This window comes from Suricata suricatta, chromosome 3, assembly GCF_006229205.1.
Source record: "Suricata suricatta isolate VVHF042 chromosome 3, meerkat_22Aug2017_6uvM2_HiC, whole genome shotgun sequence".
NCBI classification, from domain to species: domain Eukaryota; kingdom Metazoa; phylum Chordata; class Mammalia; order Carnivora; family Herpestidae; genus Suricata; species Suricata suricatta.
This window is the reverse complement of record NC_043702.1, coordinates 139,850,439-139,873,491: the sequence shown is the minus strand read 5'-3', so window position 1 is coordinate 139,873,491 and position 23,053 is coordinate 139,850,439. Positions and strand designations below refer to the sequence as shown.

The 23,053-nt window shown below is 42.3% G+C and overlaps 1 protein-coding gene and 1 pseudogene across 3 annotated transcripts in view; both read right to left on the bottom strand.

Moving 5' to 3' along the window:
* The window catches only part of KCNH1 (potassium voltage-gated channel subfamily H member 1), a 401,581-nt gene that overhangs the window by 123,741 nt on the left and 254,787 nt on the right, over positions 1-23,053 (bottom strand). The window lies entirely within an intron of this gene.
* The window catches only part of LOC115288675, a 92,258-nt pseudogene continuing 83,503 nt past the window's right edge, over positions 14,299-23,053 (bottom strand).

Here is a 23,053-nt window from a genome sequence, read left to right as displayed (position 1 = left end):
GGGAGACTACTGAATACTGAAAATGAACCATGGACTGAAGGGGGAGGGGGAGGGAGGGGTAATGGTCATGGTGGGGGGCACTTGTGGGGAGAAACACTGGGTGTTATATGGAAACCAATTTGACAATAAACTATAAAAAAAACATTTTGAGGAACGGTTTTCCCAACTGCACTGTGTTCCATTCCCAGCAGCAGTGGATGAGGGTTCCAAATGTTTTGCTTTGTTTAGAGAGAGAGTGTGTGTGTGTGAGAGAGCGAGAGAACAAGTGGGGGAGAGGGGCAAAAGGAGATAGAGTGAACCTTAAGCAGCCTCCAGGGACCCATAATGGTGCTTGATCCCACAACCCTGAGATCATGACCTAAGCTGAAATCAAGAGTTGGACATTTCAGTGACTGAGTCATGCAGGTGCCCCATCTGTCTTTTTGATTACTGCCATCCTAGTGAGTGAGAATCCTTATCTCAGTGTAGTTTTGATGTACATTTCCCTGATGGCTAATGACACTGAGCATGTTTTCATGTGGTTATTGGTCATTCTTATCTATTATTTGGAGAAAACGTCTGCTTAAATCTTGCCTGTTTCTCAGTTGGGTTGTCTTTTTATTATTGAGTTGTAAGTGTTCTTTACATATTCTGGATACAAATCCTTTATCAGATATATGATTTGCAGTTTTTTCTCACACCATGTTGGTTGTCTTTTCATTTTCTTGATGGAATTATTTGCAGCATAAAAGTGTTTAGTTTTGGCGTAGTTCACTTTGACTATAGATTTCTCCCATACTCTTCGAGTAGTTTCTCACACTCTGCATAATTATTTTGAAATTCATCCATATTGTTTGTTATGAATACCTCATTCCTCTTTTTAAGATAAATACCATTTTATTTTTAAAATAATTATAAATTCACAGAAACCTATAAAGATATAGTACAGAGAGATCTTGAATACCCCTCACCCGGTTTCCCCACTGGTGACATCTTATGGAACCAGAGCACAATGTTAAAACAGATTTACACTGCTATAAAGTATGTGTAGAATTCTGTGCCATTTTATCACACGTGTAAGTTCATGTAACCCGCACCACACAGAATAGAAAAACTGTCCCATCACTGCAGAGACCTCTCTTATGCTCCCCCTTTGTACTCATTCTCCCCGGCCACGACTAATCTCTTCTCCTTTTTTACAATTCTGCCACTTCAAAAACATTATATAAATGGAATCATGTATGTGACTTTTTGAGACTGGCCTTTTACACTTAGCAAAAGATGCGTCCATGTTGTTGCATGTATCAATGGTTCCTTTATTTTATTGATGAATGCCATCCCATTGCATGGAGAGGCCACAATAATTTCTTTCAAATAGTCTTACTCAGTCTTAGTCGAAAACTAAGAAAGGAAAAAATAAGCGAGAAAGGCATGGATATAGATGTAAGGGAAGGAAATTTTCAGTTAGTCTGTCCACCAGGGCTGGGTTTGGCTGCTTAAGAAACTGAGGACCAAGCTCCACCTGAACAGAATTACAAATGAGGTTGGGAAGGAAAGCGTGCTGCCAGCTCTAGAAAGGTACCAGGGAGTGATATCTGTCTGAACAAGGAAGCCAGGTAAAATCAAAAGTAGTCAAAGCCTGAATAATGCAGACACAGCCTTTGTAAGCTCATAAATAACCTCATACACAACAGGGTCAAGACTCCTGCCTCCTGCCTTCTGCATCACCAACGAGGCTCCGAACCAGCCTCCCAGGGCCTGGGCTAGCTGCCTTGTTCCCAGTGAGTCTGACTCTAACTTAATAAGCCTGTATGCCAGTCCCGGCTCAGCTCTGTTCTCTGGTCCACAATGAATCAAAGGTCATGCATGAAGAGTAAGAGGGGCCTTTCTCAGGACGGCTGGTAGAAAATTAATTTAATTTTGAGCTTCAAAATATAGTTACACCAAATCAATACAGTAAGAATAGCTCTCTTGTCCATGATTTGAGAACAAGGCGCAGGTCTGAGACACTGGCGTGCTGGCCAATTAAGGCAATGATGCCACATCTATCATTTATGGTGCCAATCTGCTTCGGAGACATTCTAGAAGGTTGAAGGTCCTCAGGAGGGCCTTATTCAATTATTATTACTATCAGAAACATTATTACTATTAAATAGTAATTCTGCTCTCAATGCCCCTACTCTAATTTTATGAAGTGAGGTTATACATTTTTCATGCACACATTTTATTTATTAATATCTCTATAGAAAGCATTATGCCTTACATACTCAGAGCCTAACTGGGAAAGATGGTATCTAAGTCCTGCTTTCACTTGAATAGATATTTGACTGTGACACAGCAAGGGATGGGATGTGGGAAGACAGGGAGATTGGAATGTCCCTGCATAACAGAACTTCACAGCTCAGAGGGTACCCTGGGTGACTCTGAATGTGACACGCTGGGTCCCTGCATGGTGGGAAGGACCTTTCCCAACCCCAAAGCAAAATGCTGATTTAAGTAAGAGCAGCTTTCTTTCTCTCTCTGAGCAGTTTTTTTTTTTAAGTTTCTTTATTTTGAGAGAGAGAAAGCACATGTGTGTGAGCAGGGGAAAGGCACAGAGAGAGGGACAGAGAGAATCCCAAGTAGACTCCATGCTGCCAGTGCTGAGGCCAAATGAAGACTTAATCTCACAAACCAATGAGTTGGTGACTTGAGCTACAATCAAGAGTCAGACACTTAACCAACTGAGCCAACCAGGTGCCCTGTCTTCTAGCAGTTTAGAGTTAACTCTGTATCATAGCAAGAGCGCTGGGTCCCACCCAAGGAAATAAAAACATAGTATTCTCTGGCTTTCAATTACAACTTGCTGCATGGAATTTAGGGGAAGGGCGGCAAAAATTTTTGTTTTCCTTTTTAAATTTTCATGTTCATTTTTGTATCCTTACACATACACATAGTCTAAAGAGTTAAGTGGTCAAAACATCTTTTAAGATATTTACTCCCATAGACCTTCCTTCTCTTCACCCACTTTCCCATTTTGCAGAAGCACCCATTTTCCATTGTGTTAGCTGACTGTTTTGCTATTGAGTTTCACTGTTGAATGTCATCCTCAAATCATCATGTCCTGATATTTCAATTTTGGGAATTATCCACTGTCCTCTGAGAATTTAGCTCCTTACCTGTATGCTACTCCCACAGAGTAGAGTACACTCCTTTTCCACACTTCTTCCCAATGCCCCATCCTCCAACATAGTTATATCATCATCCTGGTTCCATAATTATCTGTGCTGACATTATTAAAACTAGGTGAATGATATTCACAGAGAGGCCATGTAGTATAGTCAGGTTACTTTTCCTTTTCTACAGTGTTTTCCTTTTCCCTGTAGCTAATAATGGTCTTTCATTTGCTTATACTAATTTGCCTCCAAATTTACCATAGATAAAGTCTCTTCTTAATATATTAAAATATATTAGCCTATTAATTTCATTTCCATAAAGAAATCTCTCCTGGGGGTGCCTGGGTGGCTCATAGGTTAAATGTCTGACTCTTGGTTTTGGCTCAGGTCATGATCTCATGGTTGGTGAGTTCAAGCTCTAGGTCTCTCTCTCTGACCCTCCCATGCTAACTTGGTCACTCGCTTGTGCGTGTGCACATTCTCTCTCTCTCTCTCTCTCTCTCTCTCTCTCTCTCTCTCTCTCTCTCTCTCAAAATAAATAAATAAACTTAAAAAAAAGAAGTTAAAATAAATCTCTTATGGAGGCTTCTGAACTGCTCCATCACCATCCATGGGTGTCTCTGCCCCAAGAATTCTGGGAAGTAGTTTCACTTATTTGAGTTAGATCCCCTGATTCCTATATCCCAGATCTTCCACATTCTTGGTTTACTCACTTTTGTTAGTAGAATGCATCCTTTAATAGTGTTCTGAGAAAGGGTATATGGGAGCAAAAATTTTGAGCCCTAATGTTTACTCTTACACTCAATTAATACCTGAGCTAGGGGAAGAATTCTAGATGAGAAATTTCTCTCATTTCTCAATGGAAACATATCTCACTCGTCTTCTCTTTCTGTTGAGAAGTCAAAAGCATTCAGATCCTTTATCCTTCATACTGAACCTGTTTTTTCTGTCAAGAAATTCTTTTTCCACAATGTTCTGAAAATTCATAATGGTGTGCCTTTTGCTGATTATTGGCTCAGTCTCATCCATTGTGTTAGGTTTCAATCTGGAAATGTATGGCTTTCATTTCAAGGGAATTTTCTTGGGTTATTTTCCTTCCTTCCTTCCTTCCTTCCTTCCTTCCTTCCTTCCTTCCTTCCTTCCTTCCTTCCCTCCTTCCTTCCTCTTTCTCTCTTCCTTCCTCTTTCTCCCTTCCTTCTTCCCTTTCTTTCTTTTTCTTTTTTTCCTTCTTTCTTTCAGACTTGCCAGCAGAAGATCAAAGTGGAAAGAAAAGAAGGAGAGGAGAAGAGAAAGAGAGGAGAGGGGAAGAAAGAAGGGGGAGGGGAAAGGAGGGGAGGGGAGGCGAAGAAAACAGGAAGGGAAGTCAAGGGGAGGAGATGGGAGGGGAGGGGAGGGGAAGGAAAAGGAAGGGAAGGAGAGGGCAGGGGAAGAGAAGGGAAGGGCAAAGAAAAAAGTAGACATGCCACCCAGAATGCCAGAGACACCCTGCTAATACAGGGCGGGGTCTTCGCATCTTCACTCACCTTTGTTAGCAGGCAGATGGGTAACCAGGCACTGTAACCAGGGTGGTTACAGTGGTGGATGGGGTGACGGAAGGATAAGCATAATAAGGGCACTTTTTATTTCTAGTCTGCTTTTTTTAATCACTTAAAATAAAAGTCTTCACAGTTTCTCAAAAGCCAAGGGAGAAGGAAAATTGGGAGACTATTCTATTTTATGAACCCAAGATGGAGAGAAACCCTAGTTAGAAGCAATAAATTATGGAGAATGGAAAAGGAAGTAAAGTAGGTAGCTCAATCTTGAGGATCTTCAGTGGAATATAAGAGACACTGCAGGAGTGAGTTTGGAGATAAGAAGTGTGTTTTACAGGCCTCAGGTCCTAAGTTCTGGTTATTCTTTGTTTATACTTAAGCTGCTCTCTTGTCCCTGGGTCTCCTTAGCACCTCCAACTAGAGCCACTGGCCATCTTGCATTTCTGTGTCTTTGGGATGTCTACTCCAGGATCTTGAAGCAGAAGCAGGATCTCATCTGCCTGCTAACAAAGGTGAGTGAAGATGCGAAGACCCCGCCCTGTATTAGCAGGGTGTCTCTGGCATTCTGGGTGACTGGCTTCTGCAGAGCTGTTAGAATGTCACTCACATACTTTTAATAAGCAGTGAATTAAACAGACTTGTGGGATTCTCTAGGAAGTTGGTTATTATTCACAAAATTACTCCTGTTGGAAAATGCACCCCACCTACTAATAAACAAACATGCAGAGCATAATGTACTCCTAAACACAAACAGGCTAAAAAAAAGTAACTTAAAAAAAAGCTATGTCTGCAGGTGTATCAAACTTTAGAACTATAGGACTACTGAGTCTTTTTTTCTCTTTGTAATAATTTAACAATTATTGCTTTCTGTTGATAGTTTATGGGTTTATCCAAACTAACTTTGTTCATACAGAATTCCAAATGATGTTTTAAAACATAACTTAAAGAAGACTCTACTCTCACACCCATTCTTGTTTCTATACTATTGATTTCCAGCAGAAGGTTATTAGACCTTTGTTAGCTCTCATCACATGGCCACTCCATTTGGCAACGATGGAACATGGTGGCCATGAAAGATGAATTGATATGGATACAGCCACACTGACATCTCTGAGATCTTTCTTTCCTCCTTTTATGCCAAATACAGAAAAAGACTAAAAAAGCATGGGCTAGATGAATACGTGAAGGGAATAGTATTGATGCAAGAGACAAATCAGGGAGAAACATCATAATTAAAAAGAGAATTCTTAAAAATGGAGGTAGGTTTACAAAGTCATATTAGTAAAAGATTCTCTTGGTCTCTTTTTTGGGGTCTAGTTTTATTGAGATATAACTGATATATGACATTAATTTAGGCTTACTTACATAATAAATTGAGTTATTTCTCTGATGGTTTCTTTTCCTTCATTTTCTACTCTTTCTTCCCAAATCTCTTGTTAATCAGATGCTGGGTCCCTAGACTAATCTAATTTTCTTATTTTTTCTCTCTGGTTTCCTATCACATTATGGGACATTTCTTCAATATTTTTCTTCTATTCCTTTTATTTAATTTTCATTTACTATCATACTTTTCATTTCCATCAGTTTTGGGTTCTTTAAATGTTGCTTTTTAATAACATTCTGTTTTGTTTCATTGATATTAATATCTTTTATTTTCTGAGATATTAACAATAAATATAGCTTTAAGTTTTCTTATCCCTGCTTGGTCTTTGTTTTCTCACTTATTTGTGTTTGCCTGCCTTTCATATTAGAAATATATGGTAATCTTAGATGCCTGCTCATACTTTAGAGGAGGACCCCCTCACCCCCAAAATAATCAAGAGCCTTTATATGATTGGGGTTGTCAACTGTGAGAATTCACTGTCAGGTGACCTGGCTGGAGATTTTGTTGAAGAATCCATGGTGCTGTCAACTTTAGGATTGTCCTTCCTTTTGAACTTTTCTGAGTTCCTAGGAAGTCCTCAATCTCCTGTCTGGAGAACTCTCGCAGCATTCAGCAAACAAGTAAGGATGCTGAGTCTCAGAATTCAGTATATAAACTTTCCCCTAAGCCCTGGTGTCCTATGGTACCTCTGCCTTCCACTGTCCCTGGTGTCTCCTAGCCCGGAGACTCTATCTCAAGAATACACAAGGCTTCTGTGAGTGGAGAAGGGGCAGTGACTCAGCTTCATAGAAGAAGGATATCTTGGGGTCTAAATGCTTCCTAAATAAACTTTCAACCAGCCCTATTCTTAACCCTCCTTCACTCTCACTTCTAACAGTACTTATTACCACCACTGCCTGAGTCGTTAGGGCAGTTCTGCTGTAAAACAAATAATTGTTTAGATATTCCCTCTGTCACCGTAGGGTTCATCTCTCTTTGGTCTGCCAAGTCAATCATTGCTTTCTAGATTTCAAATATTTGATACCCTACTCTTGGGCTCTTCATGCTTAGGGATTCCATGCCCAAAAAGACCTTTGCTTTGTTGTTGCTTTAGTGGGGTTTCAGGAGTGATCAGATGTAAATGTGTGTGTTCAGCTGGCCATGTTTACTGACAGTAATACTAATGGTTTGGAAAGACATTGAGGAATTGCTGGCTTTGGCACAAGATGGACCCTACAAAATTGAAAAACAGTTTCCAAGTCTTCAAAGCCAGCAATTCAAGAGCTCAGAGCAATGTAGTAATCATAAAAAACAATACTACCTAAAGAAGGGTACCATCACTATTTGGAAGATAAGGAAATAGAAGTCCAAGATCAGAGAAACAATGCAAGGAAGCCAGAACTAGGGTCTCTTTGACTCCAACACCATACTCCACTAAATCACCTACTTCCAAGTTTCAGTGTATGTCATAATAACTGGAAGGCATTTGACACATTTCTGGGCCCTTGACTCTAGAGTTCTTAATTTGGTAGGTCTTGGGTGGGCCGTAGAGAATGTATATGTCTAATGAGTTTTCAGGTGATACTATTGCTGCTGGGAACTTTGAGAAGCACAGTACTATAATTTTCTATCCTCTTTTGCAATTCAGGTTTTATTTCAGAATATGTTATCAAACTCCATGGATATAAATGTTGGTTTTGATTTGTTCTGCTTGGTCAAGTCTGATTATGTTATTTGCTAATTTCTTTTTTTTTTTAAGAATAGGTTTAGACAGACCAAAAGGAAAGAGTTTCTTATCTATAAAAAACCCATTTCCAGAACATGGACTGTAATATTCTCTCTTTTTCCCCCTCCCTTCTTCCTTCTCTCCACCCTTTAACTCTTCACCTCCACTCCCACCCTGGCCACCCATCACCCCCAGATCTCACAGATGCCAACAGGAAAAATCAAGGAAGCAGAAGCCCTTCCCAATCCCTGCTTTTGAAACAGAGAGTGCCTCAAATCCAATATCCATTAAGACCTTGCCTTACTGATGCTTATTTTAATGAGACTTAATTTATCTTTTGAAGAAAAACGAGAAAAGACTCTTGTTATATGAATTCCCCCTAGAATATAACCACCAGTCTTATGATCCTTAATTCCCCATTAGCCAACCATCTGATTAGGATGAACTGCTCATGACATCATATAGCTGCACTGGTGGGTTGGGGGTAAAAGTCATTAATGCACACAACACTGGATGAGAGCTCAAAGTGGTCCACAGACATTCTTTCACTTCCAAGATAGTAATGAGATACAGCAAGTAGAATTGAAAAAAAAGGCAGAGAGGAGCTCAGAAATGGAATCTCTTACTTTCTATGTTGAGCACAGCCCAGCAAATTCCAACAGGTGAACCCAGTGACTTTGGCACCCATATTATCTGATAAAGGCAGAAAAATGGGGTCTTCTGAATTGTACACTCTTGGGTTCAAATTCCAGCTCAGCCACTTAGAGCTATGTGGCCAGAAGCAAATTACTTGACTTCTTTTTCCCTCCATTTCTATCAGCCTGACAAAAGACATAACACCTGCTCACTTCCCTGGCTTGTCGGGGGAACGAGACACTGGGTGAAAGCACCCAGAGTACTGAGTTGGAACAAAGAGATCTTCAATATTACCATTTCTTTCAGTTATTGTCCTGGAGTCAGATGTCAGAATGCACACATAAGACAGCATTTTGCTGGAACATTAGCCTGAATGGGAACTATTGCCTTTTAATTGCATAGATGAACTCAAAATTCATCATTAGAGGGAAATACTAAAGTCCAGAAAGAGATGATTTAAATCAAGCTCATCATGCAAAACAGAGGCCTTCAAAAGAATCTCAAAATCCCTAAATGCCAAGAACTTTGACACATCAGCTGAGATACTATGCAGTGATTCTGAACGAAGCTATTCAGAGATCAGGAAGGACTGAAGAACCGTAAGCACGCAGGAAGGCAGAGGGGGTGGGGAGGGAGGCCTGGGAACCAGACCGAAGCCCTCCTTCCAAATCATCTGGCCCGCATGACAGCAACACATCTAATTTTGTTCATGTAGTATTTTTGGACTTTGCTGCTGTTATTGCTTTTGCTTATTCTAATGTGATAATGATGAGTGGGTGTGAGGATAATGTTTATATTGGCATGGTAACTGGCAACCAAGTTTAAAAATCTTATTTCCTGTGATTTGAAATCCATAGCTATGAGTCTATCTCACTGTCTGGGATGAAAAGAGTGGTAACAACGGGAAGATAAAAAAGAAATGTCATGCTAGCGGATCAACCCGGGGTAGGAGAAACCTATATTCTGGAGACAAAAAGCCTCAATTTGGAAACCTGGTTCCAACTACCAACCTTAGGGTAATCATTCCTCCTCTTTAAGTATCTTCATATAGAATGGAGTTAATAATTGCCTTATAATTTATTTTTAACAAGTAGAATAATATATATAAAATGCTTATCACAGTACCTGGTATGTAATCAATGCTCAATAGATAATAACAATCATTAATAGCAGGATGGTTAAGGACCCTCTCTAGAGTCATCTTTTCCAGAAAACATTCCTTCATTAACCTAATGATCTGATGTCTTCATTCAACAAACGTTAACTGAATACTCAGGCGTGTCACGTGCTGTGCTGGGAAGCAACATAGTATAGTGAAAATAACTTGGTCTCTGAAGAGTGAAAAACCTCCTGGCCCTGCCACTGTCAGGGAGCAAGAATTTCTGTCCCCTTCATGGTCCTTCCAGCTGGACCAAGAATCAAATTGACATGAGATAGACTGACAGGAGAAAATCAAATTTAAGAGCAAGCACACATGGAATCCACACAGACATGGCAATTTCAAAGGCAGTCAGGCAGAATGAGGGTACAGAGGTCATCTTGAACTGAGGAGAAGGGAGCAGGGGTCTGGGACTCCAGAGGAAAGGCGTGTGCTTCACAGGGAGATAAGAAGAGCAGATATTTGGTAACTCGATGTTTCCCCTGCCATATATATGGATCACTCAGATAAAATTGATCTCTGCTAATACCCCGTATTCTGAGAAAGACCTCCTCTTTAGATTCTCCTATGTAGTTAAGGGAAGGGACAAAGCTTCTCTTGAGCCTACAGGGTGTTGAATGCCTTATGCTCATAATAATCATCAGCCAAAGTGGCTCATCTTGGGGTGGTCTGCCCTCGGCCTGGACACCACCAATTCAAGTCACAAGAGTCTCAGGTCTCTCATTCATGAAAGAGAGCATAATCTCCACCTTTCAGTGAAGATTCAGTGAATTAACACAACAAATGCCAACCGCAATCCTGGCATGGAAGGGATCCAAAATAAATCTTAGTTTTCTTTCTTGACCCACCCAGTGTTAACATCTTTCCATTCATCACCCCTGGACTCCGGTCCCCTTGGCCCTTGACTTTGCATGGCTACATCCTACCATGATACGTAGGCTTCAGCTTTTCTTTAAACAGAAGACTTTCTGGAGTGCAGGAACTGTGGTGGTCATTTCAGGGACATCTTCCTCTGCATTCAGTGGGCTAACTCAGAAAGTGCTATTGGCTAAGAGACTGTCTCAAAGAGGGGAGTTCCCTCAGGTTCAATGGTACAAGGTTTACAGTGTGGATGGGCCTTTTCTACATCCCACAGCCATTTCTCTGACATTAGCTGGGTGTCCTACTCTTCAACTCCATTCTGAGACTATCTAAGGGAGACAGCATCAGATTCCACAGGCCAAGGGCTCACCCCCATTTAAGATGCCATTTGCAAGTCCAGATTGCTAACCATACTTCTTTTTTTAAATTAATTTTTAGTGTTTCTTTATTTTTGAAAGAGAGAGAGAGAGAGAGAGAGAGAGAGAGAGAGAGAGAGAGAGAGAATGAGTGGAGTAAGGGCAGAGATTGGGGAAGGCACAGAATCAGAAGCAGACTCCAGGCTCTGAGATGTCAGCACAGAGCCTGACGTGGGGCTCGAACTCGTAAACCACGAGATCATGACACTTAACTGACTGAGCCACCCAGTGGCTACCCGTACTTTGACAATGGTTCCCATGAACCCCTACTTGGGTTGGGTTTGATTAATTTGCTCGAGCAGCTGACAGAACTCAGGAAACCTGTTTATTCACTAGATTACTGATTTACTACAAAGGATATTAAAGGATAGAAATCAACAACCAGATGAAGAGATACGCAGGACAAGACCCTGAACAAAGGAGTGTCTGTCCTCCTGGAGTTTGGGGCCTGGCATGGTGCTTGGAAGTATTCTGGCTCACCAACCTGGAAACTTCCAAAGCCTCTCTTTTCGGGTTCTTGTGGAGGCTTCATTACATAGGCAACAGGCCGTTGGTGGATGAACCCCATACCCTCTTCCCTCCCAGGAAGGTGGGGGGGGGGTGGTTGAAGGGTCACAGAGGGGAGGGGCTCAAAGTTCCATTCCTCTAATAACCTGATTAGCGCTCCAGGCAAGCACCCCAGATCCTTATGTGCTTCCAAAACTCACTTCGTTAACATAACAAGGAACACCTTTATTGCTGTCAGCACAGAAATTTCCAGGGTGTTAGGCGCTCCCTGCCAGAGGCAGGGAGGAGCACCAAATATGTATTTACTATGATAAACCACACAGTTTAATATACTATTATAATATCACACAAAGGCTTCACAAAGTGTATCCTTAAACCAGAAGGATCACATGCTTGGGCGGTTGGTAGAAATGCAAATTCTCACGCCCCCTCCACATCTACCAGATCAAAATCACTGGAAGTGAGACCCAGGAATTTGTGCCTTTTCAAACCCTCCAGATGATTCTGAGGCATCTTAAAGTTTCAGAAATGCTGCTTTATACCACGGGGTCCTCATTGCTCCACTCCAAGAGAGGAGGATGGTTGGAGGGAGAAAAATACTGGGCCATATTCTGAGAAGCAGGATGAGGCCGTGAAGGCAGCTAACCTTACCCCACGAGAAAGAGCAATGACAGTGAAGCCACAAGAGAATGAGGGAACGATCCCACAGCTTAATGGTAACCTGACACATGGGACAAAGGACTACATACACCTGGCTACCAGCTCTATGTCCTCATTCCTCCTCAAGCCGGACAGCTATTCCCCTGAGCACAGATTCACTGAAATCAGGGAATATATAAAACCCTCATATATCCCCCACTTTATAACAAGAAAAGCCTGAAAACCCTCACTTAATATCTTGCTAAGAATAGCACAAATTCCTATACCACGCTGAAACTCTGCTGTGTTGGTGAATGTCACTTAACAAGCAAAAATCTTACAGGGGAGACAGAGGTTATTTTCAGCCACTTCTCATCTGTCGAATGAAACAACGGCTCCCACTCCACGGTAACCCATTAACCAAGCAGTCTGTGCCACCTCATTCCAACCAGTGTTTTAATAGCACCATAGATAAAAGCACAGAAATTTCCACAGGCAATTACTTCTGCAGATGAATCAAGGAGGTCAGACACAGGTTGGAAAGGTCTCCAAATAATTTGCTACTTTTCCTTATTTTGTGCTTGCTGAGTTCTTGATTGCAAAGAGACAACCACTTAGTTACAGTTAACATCTAGCTAACGAGGTAGACTGCCTTGTGAGCTTGCAAACCCACGTCTTGCTTTACTTGATAACCAGAGCCCTAAGTTTATATTTCTCCAATATGAATCATCAAAGAGAATCTAATTAACAAAACCATTTAAAATAACATGTAATTTTTAAAGCCATTTCAACAAGTGTGTGTTAACCTTAAGTGGGCTCATTTTCCAAGAGTAGTTATGTCTATTCCTAAAGTTATAAGCTCACAGGAAGCTCAAACTTTATTTTTCTTCTACATCTCAAAACAACTACCAAAAAAAAAAAAAGATTTTCAAAAGACCCTACGATCACCATGGTGAATTAAATTGGAATAGCACAATGACTGCACAAAATGTCTTTTAAAGAAATACCTCTCCCAATAATAGTAATGAAAAGAAATTAAAAATCCCTTTCTCCATTTTTGATAACTCTGGTCTTGGTACTTCTCGCATCTGGTGATTTTTCTCACTGGAAACCAGCTGTATATTAGTTGTTCAAAGTCAGAACTGGAATTATTTGGTTGCTAAGTGACAGTGTAGGGTCATTGAACCTCTCTTCACATTGCCTCCAAAGTAATAATTACCCCAAATGATCACCTAGCTTTCTACCACACAGAATGCAAAGTAGAGAGTCGTAAACTCTCATACCGGACAGAGCTATCCTTTCCCGGGTCAGTGGTTCTAATCTTGACTCTGCTGTCGAATAGCTGTGAGGCAAGTGATTTCACCCCTTTTTTGCACAGGAGGCCTGGATATGTTTTTAGTAAAGAAATTCTAAGTGTCATAATAATAACTGGTACTTACACTGCTTTTATGATGTACAAATCACCGTTCTAATCATTTTGCATATGTGATTTATCTTAATAGTAGATACTATTATTATCTGCATTTTACAGATGAATCTGAGTCAAGAATGCTGAAGTGATTTTCCCAAAGTCACACAGCTGGTAAGCGGCAGATGGAGGGCTCACACGCAGGCAGGTTGGCTCGGGAACACACTCCCCATGACACCAGATGCCTCTCTACACACCTCTACTCTGTGCCAGATGCTGCTCCAGTGCCTCAACTATCCTGACTCACTTAAATTTCTTAACAGCCCTATGAGGAAAGGCTATGGTTAGCCTCATTTGCAGATAGGCCACAGAGAGGTTAAGTAATTTGGCCAAAGTCACACAGTTAGAAAGTATGGAGCCTGATTCACACCCAGGCAATCTGGATACAAAGTCCATGCCCTGAACATTTATTCCAAGGTTTCTCAGGCTCAGCATCATTGACATTTTGGGCTGGCTAATTCTTTGCTGTGGGAAACCATCCTTTCTTTATGTTAAGATCTTATTTGTAAGCCTTCTTTGTCATACAGGAAGTCAAAATGCTATTACAATCTTGATGTAACTAGCAGCCACTGAGAGGGACTCACCCACCACAATGACCCATGCTACAGCAAGACCCTGCTACAGCAAAAAGCTTTGCTACACAAAGACCCAACAGTGCTCACCATTTTTTTGAAGTGAAGTCTCAAAGCTTGATGGTGGATTTTAAAGAGGGACCAAATGGAGGAAGGCAGAATGTGACAGAAACTATCCTTTGGCTCTATGGGTGGGTGGGTGGGTGTCCTGTGGTTATTTAAACAGCTACCAGTGAGCACTCCAACCAATATCGAATAGCTTTTTCCTTGTAGGTTGTTTGGGTCTTAATTATCTTCTCCTTCATCATCAGTTTCTCTTTTCCTCTTTTACCTTTCCTGCTTTCTTACTCCTCTTCTTCCTCACCCCCCTCATCTTTATCACCTTGTCCACCATGTCCAAATTCTTCTTCTTCCCCACTCTCTTCATCTTTATCCTCACCCCTTTTCCGCCTTCCTCTTCCTCTTCACCTTCTGGGTCATCAGACTCCTCCTCACCATCCTCGTCCTCATCTTCTCCTTCGCCCCGCTCCCCTTCCCGCACAGCATCCACCAGGGGCTTCTTGAGCCTCTGGGCCAGAGCCATGCAGGTAGGTCAGCCAGCGGAGATATTCTCTCCCTAGTCATTCAGATTAGTTAAACGGATGGGGGCCTTTCAGACATTCCCACTTTTTCAAAGGTTCCACAGTGCTGACATTTTGCGATATATTGCCACCATGGTTCAGATGTGTGAGATTTGAAAGGTTCTCTGCTAACTTGTCCAGATCTCCAAAGATGCTACTGTTGCTAAGCTCAAGCTTTTTCCACTTAGTTATCTGGCAGAGATCTGAAATTAAGCCTACATTTATCACACTGAGCAACACTAAGTTCACAAATTCAGTTGTTCTTCCCGGAGTATTCCCATCATTTGATCGGTCATTGTCCAAGGCAGGTTTTCCAACAGCTGTGGGATCTGGTTCCTCAGCTCCAGGTGGAACCTCTCCTCTTCGTGTTCCTGGTTCCCCCCTCCCCACTCTTCACACTCTGCTTTCCGCAGTGGGTGACAGGTGTCCAGGCCTGCACAGGGAGGGCCGTCAGACAGCTGGGGTGGCCTGCAGAGCCCTGAGAACCTAGTGACTCTGGGGAGCAAAGAAACTGCAGAGGGAAGGGGGAGGAGGTGCAGCACTGGTCTCACTCCCGCCACTCCCGCCGTGGGTCACACAGCCCTTGGATGCGGTGGTGGCTAGGCTTGACTTGGCCTGACGCTGCTGCTGCCTCTCTTTGAATAAATAAACCTGCCAAATGAGGGAGTCAGACAAGAAACAGGACTGTCTGGGTTCTATGGTCCCTCTGATCTCCAAGAAATGACTATGATTATGAATTATGATCATGGAATTAGATAGAAAAATTGAAGTGGATGATAATATACTAGGTCTATTCATGATGATAAAAACGTGGCCTTTCTCATCTTCCTAGAGATAGAAAGACAATTTTTCCAGCCTAGTGGTGACATCCATAATTGACTTTGAAGACTTCTTAGAAGCCCGTGTATCTGTCTCCTGCAAAGATATTGATCAGGTAGAAATCATCTTCCTGCCATACCCCGTCCCCGAATCCCTGCTGCTTCCCTCCCGCTGAATCTGACACATCATAGCAGTCAGGGCTCTGGAGTCACACTGACTAAAGGATTAAATGTCAGCTCTGCTACTTATCTGCTGTGTGACTCTGGGCAAGTTGCTTGATCTCTCTGAGGTCCACCTGCTCCATCTGTACAAAAAGGTGATAATACCCTCCTTGGTGAGGATTAACCGTAATGACATAAATGAAGTGCTCCATACAGTACCTGCCTAATACTTGTCAGTTGTTGCTATGTTTTTATTATTCAAGATCCAACTCAAAACAAAACATAACTCTTCCAGAAACCTCTAGAATCATCACATCTAACCACCCCTCTTCCGCTCCCCAGTGTAACTCATGTGTGAAATCAACAATCTCACATGGGCCTTGCCTACCTCCAACCATTATGACCATGATTCTCTTTTTTTTTTAATCTTTTTTTTAAATGTTTACTTTTGAGAGAGAGAGAGAGAGAGAGAGAGCACAAGCAGGGGAGGGGTAGAGAGAGAGGGAGACACAGAAGGTGAAGCAGGCTCCAGGCTCTGAGGTGGTAGTACAGAGCCCAACACCAGGGTCGAACCCACAAACTGCCAGATTATGACCTGACCCAAAGTTGGACATTTAACCAACTGAGCCACCTAGGTGGCCCATGACCATGATTCTCAATCAGGGGGCATATTGGAATCATCAAAATAGCTTTTTTAAAATTCCATTTTCCTAGGTTTAGTTATGCTCAGGGGTGAAGTGGGGTGAGAAGAGGATTAGCAGGTAGATTTTTTAAAACTTCCCATGATTCTTATAGATACCATTATCTCATTCCCATCTGTGAGCTTCTAGATTAGTCTGTAACAACTGGACGCCTTATTTTGAAAAAGTCTGCCTATGTTCAACTATTCTAAAAATATTAAGGAAAAGAATATAATGCCTTTATGAAACAGAATATAAAAGAACAGGCTTACCCAAGAAGTACTTCACACTAACTGGGTATTGATAATTAAAAAAATAAAAGAGGGGGTGTGGTTAATTGAAGAAATTAGTAACTAAGTTGATAAATGAACTTTTTTCTAGTTGAGAAGAAATAATCATAGGCTAGATTGAGATTTTACAGAGACCACGAAAAAAGGTGACTTTTTTTCCTTCTTTTCTCACTTGAAAGAGGAAAGATTAAGAAATAGTATGTAGACACCCAAAAAACAAATAGCCCAGTGAAGAAATGGGCAGAAGACATAAACAGACACTTCTCCAAAGAGGACATCCAGATGGCCTACAGGCACATGAAACGATGCTCAACATCACTCATCATCAGGGAAACACAAATCAAAACCACACTGAGATACCACCTCACACCAGTCAGAGTCGCTAAAATGAACAAATCAAGAGACTATAGATGCTGGCGAGGGTGTGGAGAGACGGGCACCCTCCTACACTGTTGTTGGCAGTGTAAACTGGTGCAGCCGCTCTGGAAAACAGTGTGGAGATTCCTCAAAAAGCTATCAGTAGAACTCCCTTATGACTCAGCAATAGCACTGCTAGGGATTTATCCAAGGGATACAGAAGTGCTGATGCATAGGAGCACATGTACCCCAATGTTCATAGCAGCACTTTCGACAATAGCCAAATCATGGAAAGAGTCTAAATGTCCATCACCTGATGAATGGATCAAGAAGATGTATATATATATATATATGTCACCTGATGAATGGATCAAGAAGATGTATATATATATATATATATACAATGGTGTACTATATGACAATGAGAAAGAATGAAATCTGGTCATTTGTAGGAAAGTGGATGGACCTAGAGGGTGTCATGCTAAGTGAAATAAATCAGGCAGAGAAGGATAGATACCATATGTTTGCACTCATAGGTCTAACAGGAGAACAGGAGAAACCTAATAGAAGACCAGGGGGAGGGGAAGAGGGAAAGAGAGTTGGGGAGAGAGAGGGACGCAAAACTTGAGAGACTATTGAATACTGAAAATGAACTGAGGGTTGAAGGGGAAGGGGGAGGGGGGGAAAAGACGTGGTGGTGATGGAAGAGGGCCCTTGTGGGGAAGAGCACTGGGTGCTGTATGGAAACCAATTTGACAATAAACTATTAAAAAAAAAAGAAATAGTATGTAGAGAAAAAGGTAATTTTAGGCCTTGAAATTAGCAAGGTCATTATTTTTCATGAAAAGAGATGGCTCAAGTGGGGCTAGCCAAATGTCAGGAGGAAGAAACAGAGCCTTCACTAGAGCTTTGAACAGCCAAGCCTTGAGTGTCTGCCATGATACCTTGGACAAGCCAAGAGCCCCGGGCGTCTTCCCCTGAATCACTGGGGCTGCAAGGTAGTCAAAATTACCCTGAGGGGAGAGAGAAAAATAAAAATTAAGCTAGGCAGTGGTGGCATGTTGAGTTTAGGGAGGATAAAGCAACATTCAACTTGTATTTAGCTGTTTGGTAAGGTATGTACCTACCTTGATAAATTTGTCCAAAAAATAGCAATCAGAAATCACTGGATAGTGCTGTTGGTAACAGAAAAGGCCTGAGTGGTAAACTCTTCCAAATTTCTGATTCAGCTTCACCATGCCTTTACCACTGGTAGCGATGAGGGACTATAAGACCAGTGCTTATCAAAATATAATCAGCCTTGTGATAAGAGAAGAAACCATCCCCAGAGGGTTCTGCTAGAGGGGCAAAGCTGAGGACAGAAGGAAGCACATGGCAAGGTGTTCCTGATCATGGAAATAATGTCTCCAGAGGTACAGAAGGCAAGGACAAGGACAATGTGAGCTAGAGGTCAGTTGAGGTTATTTAGCTGTGATAGAAGTGCCTGGAAACAAAGTCTGCATTTAACTGACTCCATCTGGGGAACTGAGCGAAGAAAGCCCTCCTGCATGAGAAGATGCCAGAACTTGGTCTTGAAATAGCCAATAAATGAGGGAGCTGGGGGAAATGAAAAAGTCCAGGCAAAAGGAATAGTATGGCCAAGGCTGGACTGTTGAGAGAACAAATCTCCTCTGAAGTACTAAGTGTCTTAGCATAGCTAGCTCCTAGAATTCAAGGATGGCGGTGGGGCAACCCTAAGAGAGGAAGCTGGGGTGTAACAAGACCCCATTGTGCAAGGCACCCATGAGTTTTATCCTGTAGGCAGTGTAGCTCCATATTTATGTCTGGTCTCTCCACTTTTAGGCGCAGCACAGACGTGGCAACCTCCTGTTATATATGCCGCTCTGCTCCCAGGTTCCAGGGGAAGGATCAGAGTGGCCCACCAACTGGGTGCTCAATCTGACAGCTGGCTTACGGCCAAGGGAGACACTGACCACCTTGGTCTTTCTGAGTGATCCACTGGTATCACCATACCTTTCCAACTGCTAATTTGGTTTGCCAAGACAGGGTATCCAATTACATTAATTCTGATGCAAAGTTAGCAACATTTTCTCTAGCCAAAGCTTTCAAATTATCATACATGCACTAGTAAATGGAAGCCCAGAAATAGCCTCTCATCCAGCACACACAGGGGCAGAGATCCTGATTCCAGGACAGCCCTCTATTTCTCTTCTAAAAGTTAGATTTCAACTCTACTCATAGAGGCTCTTTTGGAGCCAGTCAACCCTCTGGATGCCTCCCTGAATCTGAAGGAGGAATGCAGAAAACCTGAGAAGTGACAGGCTTCGTTGGCCCTGGGAAGGTCACTGTGACATTGCCATCAATATGAAGAGAAAAAAAGTTCTGAGGGACCCAAGCTTATAGAAAGGGCAGATTATTTGTCTCTACTCTGCCCGGAGAGGCACGACTGAAACCCTGGGCTCCTCCCCAGTGGGGTTCACAGGGGCTCTCTGGGGGAGGAAGTAGAAGAGCCTCTGAGGAGGAAGGAGTATTTTATCACTGACATGAGAAATGCCAACCCATGGTGTGAACAGAAATAGTCCAACTTCCAGTTGATACTGTAATATTTTTAAAGTCTCTATTAACAATGCACTAGTGTGGACCACCCCCACCCCCATCTTGCACTTGGGTAGGCCCTGCTCCTCCTGGTCCTGTTAAAACAGGTGGGCTGAGGTGTCAGAATGATAAAAGTGAGCCCCATCTGGCACGTGGTGGTTTCAGCAGCAGCAGCAGTGTATGCTCTGCTGCTTAGAAACTGCAGACGATGTGCCCTCTTTGGAACCAAAAGCAGTTCAACTATTAATGTGAAACTGAATGGGCTTTTAGATAATTGCTTCAGACTAATGGCCAAAGTCAATCTCCTTGTTCATTCATTTATTCCACAAACATTTACTGAGCATCACCCTGGTGTTAGGTGTGGTGCTAGCACGGAGATACAATGCCTGATAAGACTAATGTCTACATGAGTAGATAAATGAGACTCGGTGTGGTCAGTGTGCAATTTAGATGGGGAGGGGGGGAAAGGGGGAAAAGAGGGGTGAGAGGGGAGGGAGTGGAGGTGGGCAGGGTGTGCAGCATGTCCAGAGAAGGGTTTTGAAGAATAAATGGAGTGGAGGGTATGGCAGTGGAATGGGAAAGATAGACTCCCAAGCCAAAGCAACTGGTTTAGCCCTGGGGCACGGGGCATGGATGGGAGGCAGTGAGAAAGGAGACTGGACAGGTGCACAGGGGCCAGTTCTGAAGTCCTACATCAGGCTAAGATGCTTGGATTTGCACAAATGCAGACTTGCTCCCTCAACTCCTAGGATGTGTATGGGCACTGCCCTTTGCTGAAGAATTTACACATATTCAGTTATTTCCACCATTTAAGTCTTACTCTTTGGTTAAATCCTAGCAGCATAATAAAGTCACTGCAGATAAATCAGCCAACCAGTAAAGAACATTGATTTGAATGCCTGACTTCCTCACCTACCAGCTCTCCTCTGCCTTTTCATATCAGTCCTATCACGCAGGCTAATCATTTTGGTTTCATTTCTGCATGTCCCTTCCCTCACCCTTCTCAATTCATTTATGCATGCATCCATTTTCTCCATTTCATTCCTGCTGTTGCTCCTGGTGGGCAGAGTCTTCCCTTTTCCAAGGACTGAAACCCTCATCCTTTCTCCAGGCCCTCCCAGACCACCTCAAATCCTGCTTCGACATAGCAGGAGCCATGTTCTGAAAACATTCTTTAGATCATTTCACTCCCAGCTCCAAATTTCAGAGGTTCCCCAGTGAACTCAGCATCCAGTCCATCCTTCTGGGCATGGTGCCCATTCACGCAGCTACATATATGTGCCTATGCATGCTTATCTGTCACTACTCACTCTCATGCACCACGCCTCAGACAACCTTGCATGTACCCCGTGTTCAGGATTGATTCCGTGGACATGCAACCTGTGCAGTCACATGGCTCTGCCCTTAGAAGCCCCCTGCCCCATGATTGGGCGAGTGCTGTGCTGGCCATCTTAAAATTCTTAATGGCTTTTGAACAAAGGCCCTCACATTTTCATTCTGCATTGGGGTGCCACAAATATGTTGCTGATGTTGCCTACTTTACACCCCCATCTTTACTTTTGTTCTCCACACTGAAAGAATCTTAGCTGCCTACTCCTGCCTGTTAGAACCCTATCCCTCTGTCAAAGCCCAGCTCAAATGCAGTAAGTCTTTGTCAGCCCAAGTCTGAAGTGGGCTCTCCCCTGGACTCCCAACATATTTCACTTATACTTCTGTCTTAGCACTTGTCACACATAATGTGACACACACAATGTGTCACACACACTCTCACAATGTAGTTATCTACCAACGTGCCTCCTTCCCTTGCAAAGGAAAGGCAAGCTTGTCTAGGATGGGGCTGGCAGGTGTATTCTTTCACCTCTTTTGCTCTGGCACAGGGTAAACTCTCAACACATTATTGATGAACTGAATTTCACTCTCCAGAATAACTCAGTAGTTTCTTGGCCACCAGAGCCTTTCCTTCCCATGAGCTGCTCCCAGCCCAGCCAGATTCTGCTGACAGGCCCATGGCAACCTTTGGCCATCTCAGAAGCTATGGTAATGTAGGAACGGGCACCAGGCAGGCAATGACTTGAGGCAAGTGAAATGGTTCTATAACTAGGAATACACACGAAGTGCAGTCTGAGTGAAAAGAAGGGGGAAAACCACCCAGTTTGTAAGTTTATAGACCAACAAAATTTTCCACAAAAGATTCATAGGCTGGCAAAATTTTACACAAAAGAGAAGTGATTTCCAGTTGTGTATAGAATTGTTCCTAAAGTACCTGGTATCCTTAGAGGTTCCCTGAGGTTGAAGACTTCCACCAAAAAAGTAGCCTGTGGAGCTCAGTTTACATATTTTCCCCTCAGGACCATACTGCATCAAGAAGAGGCCCAACTATGACATGCACTCTCCCTGCAATTTTCTTACAAGACATCTTAATCCGGTCATGTCTCTTTCTTGCTTAAAAGCCTTCCAACACTCTTCTTACTGGAGAACAGAGCCCAAACACCTTAGTAAAAAGCAGCCAACATTTATTGAGTGCTTTCTTTGTGCCAAGTTTTGATTTCATTGAATTCTACCAGACCTTGATAAAAGGCACTATTTTTATCCCTATTTTAAATACCTGAAAACTGAGACACAAACAGGTTAAGTAACTTGCTCCAAATCATACAGGAACCAAGTGGTAGAGCAAAGATTTGAACTAGGAGGTCTGAGGCCTGAGTACTTTATCACTGCGCTGGCCCTTGGCTGGCCAGGCAGCTCCATCCCTCAGGCTTCTCCTCTGTCTCTGTCTCAGCCCCTCACTGAAGCCCCTCTGGACTTTGTTCAGTGCCCTGATTGTGCTCTGCTTCCCTCAGGTCTGAGCCTCTGTTCCCAGTATGTCCTTTATTCCAGTGAATGTGACCCCTTCGACTTGGGTCTCAAATTTGAGTCTTAGGACTTCTTTCTACTCTTAAAACATTGAGGACAACAAAGAGGTTTTTTTTTAAATGCAGATTATATCTATTACTATTTACCATATTAGAACTTAAATCTGAGAACATTTTAAAATATTTATCCACTTACAAATAATAATACACTCACTATATGTTAACATATGTAACATATTTTACAAAAATAGTAATACTGTCCAAAACATTAAAAAGTTAGTAAGAAGAGTATTACTGTTTTCCATTTTTATAAATCTTTTTAATGTCTGGCTTAATAGATGTCAGCTAGATTTTTATACCTGCTGCACTCAACCTGAAGTGATGTATCGTTCTGGTTGAAGTATATGAAGAAAATTCAGTCTCACACAGGTATGTATTTAGAACAGGGAGAAATATTTTAATAGCCCTCTCAAACAACTAAGGGCATTCTTTGATACTATGCTAAAATTCAACAAGCAATAGTTTCTTAGAGCTTAATGTGAAATCTGAAATCATATCAGTGAATTTTTCATATTGTGTTATGTTAATACATTGGCCTGTCTTTGCACTTAGAATAGATCTCTTACCCAGGTATGATGAGTTCATTAAATTATGCAGATCTTCCAA